Genomic DNA, 8824 nt, shown 5'->3' with positions numbered 1-8824 from the left:
TATGGTATTATTATTATTATTATTATTATTATCATTTTTACAATTATTATTATCATTAATATTATATTTATCATTATTATTAATTTTATTAATATTATTAGATATTAATAGTATTGTTATTATATATTATTATTATTAATTAAAAAAAAACAGTAGGGATCTATATTATACGCGTGACCTCTGTATCCTTTATCTCTATTATTATTATTTTTTTGTTTCTTTCCTACTCCCAACTCGTGAACCTGTGTTGACATTTTCTCCATTTTTTATCAACCGATCTCTATTATTACAACATGATTATGTATAATTGCAAATCAAATAAAAAGGAAATCCAATGGGATTAAAGAGCACAGCGATATTTTTTTTTTTCTTCTTCTCTGCACGCTCCAATTTTTTTTTCTCTTAATTCAATTTCGAATAAAGTTTCAAAATCTAAAAATGCAGAAAGGTTAGAAATCTTTCTTTGAATCTATCTGCAAAATCTCAACTCTCAAATCTTTATATCGATCTTGAATTTTGAAGTCAAAGTTTAGTTTAAAAAAAGTCAACAATTGTTCTTGAGACAAATTCGCGTTCGTGTATATGTTTCTGATGAAATTGACGATTCCAGTAGTTTTTATACATGTTTAGAAAACTATTTCGTGTTATAAACATTATCTATAATGTTATCTATTACGAAATCAATTTTTTTTGTTTTGTTCCAAGAACCGACGCTGCAGTAGGCCTTTAGTATTTTTTTTTTATTTTAGAACCCAAATTATTTTTTTTCTGTAATGTTTTGAAGCTTTAAAGGGAACCCCGATTTTTTTTTTGGTTATTGATGTTTTGTTGAATCCATGAGACTTGTGGAGAAGAAGAGGAATAGAAGAAAAACAGTTTATATATAAAATTTAAATTCGATATTAGTACAGAGAATCAGAATTGGTGGGATGGTCGAGAGTGTTTGCGTGTGAGCATGTGGTCACGAGATCGAGTCCAGAGGACGGTAGTTTTTTTTTTTTTTTTTTTGAAACTCTTTTCATGTGAGGTAGTTTTCTTTTCTAATTTTATTATTGTTATTATATATTAATTATTATTAGTATTATTATTATTATTGTGATTGTTTTGATTGTTATTGTTATTGTTATTATTAGTATCATACTTGTTATCATATTTGAAAGTATTATAGACATTACTATTATTATTATGATAGGTATTAATAATATTATTATTAGTAATGAACTTATCATTTTAGTATTTTATCATCATTAGGATTATGATTATGATTATCATTATTATTAATATGAAGGAAATAAAAATATATTATTATCATCAATATTAGAATTTGTACCGGTTTATAAATAATAGTATCATCAGTACATTTACAATTAATAATATTATATTTATCAGTATCATCATTAATATTTACTAGTATTATTATGATTATCATTTATCATTTTATAAATATTAGAACCCTTATTATTAACATAAGTATGGTATTAGTATTAATATTATTTTAGAGTTATTATTATTAGTATCATTAACAGTTATCATTTTCAATTTTTTTGCTATTAGTATTATCATTACTAATAAAATTATTATTATTATTAGTAAATCATTATTATCTAAATTATTATTTTAACAAATAAATCTTTTGTACACTATATATATACTTATGGTATATACTAGGATTGTATTAATAATTCACATAACAAACTAATAAAATTTCATAAATACAATACTAACCACAAATATATGTATATAAATATATTAATGTCACTATTTATATAAACGTAAATCATTATAGATATATATACATAAAATAGATATATATATATATATATATATATATATATATATATATATATATATATATATATATATATATATATATATATATATATATATATATATATATATATATATATATATATATATATATATATATATATATAATATAATATAAGTATACGTTTTAAAATAAAGGTTAGAATAAATTCTACAAAACTATAATATATAAATAATACATATTAATAAATGAAATTTTGTAACTTACATTATACGTATTAATATATACACAATTGATATAGGTTCGTGAATCCGAGGCCAACCCTGCATTGTTCAATGACGTCATATGTATTTTTACTACAAAATACAGTATCGTGAGTTTCATTTGTCTTTTTACCCTTTATATTTTTGGGCTGAGAATACATGCGCAACTTTTATAACTGTTTTACGAAATTGACACAAGTACGTGAAACTACATTCTATGGTTAGATTATCGAAGTCGAATATGCCCCTTTTTATTAAGTCTGGTAATCTAAGAATTAGAGAACAGACACCCTAATTGACGCGAATCCTAAAGATAGATCTATCGGGCCCAACAAGCCCCATCCAAAGTACCGGATGTTTTAGTACTTCGAAATTTATATCATGTCCGAAGGAGGATCCCGGAATGATGGGGATATTCTTATATATGCATATTGTTAATGTCGGTTACCAGGTGTTCAATCCATATGAATGATATTTTTGTCTCTATGCATGGGACGTATGTTTATGAGAAATGGAAATCTGAAATCTTGTGGTCTATTAAAATGATGGAAACGATTGTTTAAGTTAAACTAATGAACTCACCAACCTTTTGGTTGACACTTTAAAGCATGTTTATTCTCAGGTACGAAAGAAATCTTCCGCTGTGTATTTGCTCATTTTATAGATATTACTTGGAGTCATTCATGGCATATTTCAAAAGACGTTGCATTCGAGTCGTCGAGTTCATCAAGATTATTATCAAGTCAATTATAGTTGGATATATTATGAAATGGTATGCATGCCTGTCAACTTTCGATGTAATGAAAGTTTGTCTTTTCAAAAACGAATGCAATGTTTGTAAAATGTATCATATAGAGGTCAAGTACCTCGCGATGTAATCAACTGTTGTGAATCGTTTATAATCGATATGGACTTCGTCCAGATGGATTAGGATGGGTCTTCACACTTCACCTACAAACAACCTACTCCAATTAACTACCTGCTGTTTTCATTTATTGTAGCTTGACTCCATTTATGTCTGTTACCTTCCAGTTTCAAACCACACAACAAGAAAAGCCAACGACTACCAATAATCTACGATGAAACAGAAAAGATATATTGATGAAATGGGTGGTGTATGTTCACAAATTTGAGCTTTTATCAACTTGGTTATAAGATATTATAAAATGGCGATTTAACAATTATAAGTGGGATTAGTTACATCTTAAATGGCCGACCAAGTGGGGAAAAGGTAATATGAAATATCATGGACTAATTTGATATATAGTTCTTTACAAAATGACGCATGGTGAGATAAAATAAAAAGGTTTACAAGCGGTGATTTAAAATGATATATATATAAATGATATTAAAATCATAAAGTTGATATTGACGAGTTATTTATTCCTTGGGTTGTTCTGGATCCAAATTGAGTCGAGGAAACACATTTCACTTTGGGCCGAGATCGAATTTACTTGTTGGGCCATAATTAGCTGGTTGGACTTGTGTTAATTTGGTTCGTAAACCAAATTTTTCTGTTGGGCTACTGCAAGACGATTTTGTCTCCCGTGTTCCAGTCGAACCATCTGATTAAGCCAAATACAATTCTTGATGAGTGACGACAATTCAAAACAGAGAAGTTAAGGGTTCCGGTATTATGTTATTTTTAATAATAATGATAATGAATATGGTTAAGGATGTTATCGGGTTAGCGGGACGTTGCGGGTTCAAACCCGGACTTGGGCATTTTTTTAAGGACTACTTCTTTGAGGTAGTTTACTTATTACTCAATATTATTATTATTATTATTATTATTATTATTATTATTATTATTATTATTATTATTATTATTATTATTATTATTATTATTATTATTATTATTATTATTATTAAGTATTACTATCAATATTATTGTTTTCATTATAAAAATAAAATAACTTATTATTATTATTATTATTATTATTAAAGATTATCATTATCATTTTTATTAGTATTATCATTATCAATAAAGTTATTATTATTATTATTAGTAAATCATTATTATCAAAACTATCATTTTAACGAATAACTATATATAACATGTAATTTAAGATATAATCAATTTGTTAGATTACAAATATATGTGTTAATATATATAAATGATATAGGTTCGTGAATCCGAGGCCAAACCTACATTTAATAAATGACGTCATATGTATTTTTACTATAAAATACAGTATGGTGAGTTTCATTTGCTCCCTTTTTAATTGCTTTTGCAATATATATTTTTGGGCTGAGAATACATGCGCTGTTTTATAAATGTTTTACAAAGTAGGCACAAATACTAAAACTAATTCTATGTGGGTTTAAACCATAGATATACCCTTAGCTTGGTAACATTAAACCACTTGTCTATGTACGGTAGGCGCGAATCCTAAAGATAGATCTAGTGGGCCTGACAAACCCCATTCTGACTAAGGGATGCTTTAGTACTTCGAGGTTATTTTAAACACACCTGATCTGGTGTACTTCAGAGGGTAAAACGTGAACGTTAAGGCTTGTTACCGGGTGCCTACAACTTATAGAATACTTTTATACACTTGCGAGTGTACATATATTTATAAACGAAAATATTGTGGTCTATTAATATATTGAAATGATTGTTATGATAAACCTATGAACCCACCAACCTTTTGGTTGACACTTTTAAGCATGTTTATTCTCAGGTACAAATTAAGTCTTCTGCTGTGCATTTTCTCATTTTAAGGACATTACTTGGAGTCTATCATCGCAATGGGACCAGATGTTGATGACTTCGTCCAGGGGGATAAGGACGGGTTTTGATAGTTGGTATCAGAGCGGTGGTCTTAGTGAACCAGGTCTTGCATTAGTGTGTCTAACTTATAGTCATTAGGATGCATTAGTGAGTCTGGACTTCGACCGTGTCTGCATGTCAAAAGTTTTGCTTATCATTTTTTTGTCAGAAATCATCTGCTTATCATCCTTAAAGTCTAGACACGTCTTACTACCTCTATTGCATAAACAGCGTATAGATAAATTCATATCTTAGAGTATCTGTTATTGTTACCTTTGCCTGACAGCTTTCGTAGATTCCTCTGTAACGTACGGGATTTTAGTATTATATATGCATATGTAAATTATGTATTACAGGGTACTAATCTACGTCATATAATCTATTTCTTATCGAAAATCCTCCATCTGATCGTACAAGATGGATCCCTCAACCAGTTCGAATCTCTCGGATTCCGACAGCTGTTTCGATATGGAGTTTCACCTAAGCTCCGAAAGCAGTGTCACCATAATGAATCAACTAATTCATCTGATGGGTTCGTAGTCGACTTAACCAATAGAGACGAGAAGAAGGCGATCCTTTCCACCAACCAACTTCACCTCTTGGTGAAGAACCTGATGCACTTATCGGCGAACCTATCCGAAACACCATTTTCACACTCATTTCCAGAGTATCTCGCCAAGATTATATTCTATCTAAAATTCTAAACCTTATTTATCCACTTGTTCTGACCGACAATCATCTCGGAATAATAGGAGAAGTCAACTAACTTCGCACTCGAGTAATCAATCTGGAGAATATGGTGCAAAATGTACCAGCTTCAGCAACATCACCGGCACCAACAGTACCACCAGTAACAGCACCAGTACCATCAACAATCCATGTCTCAACATCTCATCCTATATCTCGAGCATAATCATCGTTCTACATGACGTTCTATATCATTTATCTTCGTTCCATATGACGATTATGTAATCTCTAATGTTTTAGAGATTATATATTCTTGTTCTAATGGTAAATCAAATGAGTTTAATATCATATTGACTCATTAAATCCATGTTTACATCTGAAGAAAATATATATGTATATATGTTTTCATAAAGATTGTAATTAAAAATTCTTTTGTACAAACTGTTAATGATGAAAATATTTTAATGGGTAGGTAATACCCGAGGAATATTTAGATTTCACATTAATAAGTTAAAATGTACATTCTTCGAATCTGATTCAATAATCATTTACTAACCTACTTACATCCACAGATATACGTATCCATTCACCGCAGGATAACTCTTTCCATTCAATTTCATATTTGGATTTTGACTTATCCGAATCCGACAAGTGGCATAAGGAAGAAAACATTACACAAAATAAAATTTGTTAGAAACAAACAAATTAACTATGAAAAATGTTGTTAAGAATCCACGCTAACTATTCCTAGCTAATTGTTCCTAGCTAACTGATTACATTTTATTTATCACAATTTATTTATCGCAATTTACATTCTCGCAATTTTACTTATCGTCATTTAATTTCTGTTATTTACTTTACGCACTTTATTTATCGTCATTTAATTTCTGTTATTTATTTTTACGCAAATTTCTGTTATTTATTTTTACGTACTTTAAATATCGGGACACGTATACAAGGTTTTGATATATCATATCGATGCATCTATATATATTATTTGGAATAACCATAGACACTCTATATGCAGTAATGCGAGAGTTAGCTATACAGGGTTGAGGTTGATTCTACAATAATATATATACTTTGAGTTGTGATCGAGTCTGAGACATGTACACGGGTCACGATACGTATTAATTAATTCGAATATTATATATTAAACTATATATGAATTAATGGACTGTCAACTGTGGACTATCGACTGTGGACTAATAACATTGGACAATTAAAATGAATTAAAATATTGATTATAACATATGAAACTCAACAATTCTTCAAGTTTGCCACTTGATTTCATCTTAAATCTCATTGTATCTTGACAATTATAATCCCTGCTCAAACCTTTCATGATTCTCGAAAATACCTCAATCGAGAGGATGAACCAACCGCACTTCATCTACGGAAGAAAAGATTGATGCATATAGTTATGCACCTGAAAACTCTCAGAACCGGAGTAGACGTTTAGCATGTATCTGTGCTAGATCCTTTAGCATTGTTATTACCGAAAATAACCTTACAATCCCTTTCCAAAGTAGCAAATTCTGTCACAGCTCCAGCAAGACAACTTCGACTTTTCGTTCGAAACAACCTTATAATAACCTTAATATATATGCATACTCATTTATTGTTACCAGAAAACCTTTTATATTCCACCATATTATCATCAGCATTTAATCATTTAAAACACAATTCTCTTGAAACCACCTCGGATTGATAACCGATGATTCAGATATGGTAGCATTAAATGCAGAGGAAACAGCAAAATCATAGATGGTCTAAACGGCCAAAAGTTTGATAATAAGAATGGAATGTTGAGAACGCTCGATAGGAAATTTAGTACTGAAAAATAGATTGAGCTAACCGTGAAGGAGATCAAGGACAAAGACAAGGACCAAACCCTATATTCAAAGAATCCAGGTAATTCTGGATCCTCCGAAATCTTTAGAGAATATCTTGCTCCGAAGTCATGTTAAAATCTTGCGGAAAAATTTTTCTTCATCATTTATCGAACTTAGAAAATCCAAAATATCATCATAAATATCTTCGATATTTCTGAGGATATTTTCTTAACTATTCTTGTCCGAAATTATCTACCTCTTCGTGCTTTCTGTATTCCATTATATTGTAAACTTCTGTAAAATCTAAGTATAAATTATGAATGGATTCTGAAGAAGTGTTGGAAATTGAAGCATGAGTTAGTATAATATAATGGCGCCCGGCCAACGTGATTATATTACCCTAAGTCATGCTAAGTTTCTAATGAAACGTGTTGATGGTTCACAGTAGATCATACCATCATCATGTGCCATGTTACTTGACTCTTTCATTCTACTTAATCTCTAAACATATCACGGAAATTATTTCCTTGATATTTCTGTTCTTCCGTAATTCCAACAGTTGCTAATAAATCGTGCTATTATATTTTCTTTCTGATTAGAAGATTTTCTTAAATTCCCTGAATTTCGAAATTCAACCATGACTACGCCAAAAGTCAAGACGAATCTTTATTTCTCATTTCAATCATTTGTGATAGCTTCACTTATACTCCTCACGTAATCGAATTGTTTTATCCATATCACTCAATGATGATAAAACTCTATTTATCAACTCATATTCGTCATGAAAACATTTTTATTGTTAGCCATGACGACCTCACTCAAATTTCGGGACGAAATTTCTTTAACGGGTAGGTACTGTCACGACCCGGAAAATTTTGACTAATTTTGAACCAAACTCTCGATGCGATTTAATATCGTTAACACAATAAGCAAAGTCTGTTAGGTTTAGTCTCAAAAACTTTGAACTGTTTCATATGTTCAATTGATCTTCGACCATTCCCGACGATTCACGAACAACTATTTGTAAATAGATACATATATATTTAAATATGTATATATATATATATATATACTTTAAATTCGAAATATAAGTTGAAATATTATATTATTTAGTTATTAGAATTAACTTTGTAAAGTAAAATAATATAAGATATAATAAATTTTTTTTTATAAATATATGTATACACATGTAAAGTATATCGAATATACATATATTGTTTCGAATTTATTTAGTAAACGATAATAACACACGCCCATTATTTGGATTAATATTAAATAAGTTGCAAGCTGGTATGTGTAATAAAATAAATAATAGACGAGCCCACTCGATCATGTTTCGCATATCTTATGACTAAAATAAATACATGAACTTAAGTTAAAAAAAATTAGATTTTATCTGAGTACTTTCTATCCGCCACTGATTAACAACGGAGCACAATATAATATCCCTAATATGGTGTCGGTAGATAAATTACAAAAGTATCTTAAAAGTCTAGAT

This window comes from Rutidosis leptorrhynchoides, chromosome 3 (genome assembly GCF_046630445.1).
Source record: "Rutidosis leptorrhynchoides isolate AG116_Rl617_1_P2 chromosome 3, CSIRO_AGI_Rlap_v1, whole genome shotgun sequence".
NCBI classification, from domain to species: domain Eukaryota; kingdom Viridiplantae; phylum Streptophyta; class Magnoliopsida; order Asterales; family Asteraceae; genus Rutidosis; species Rutidosis leptorrhynchoides.
This window is presented reverse-complemented; position numbering follows the sequence as displayed.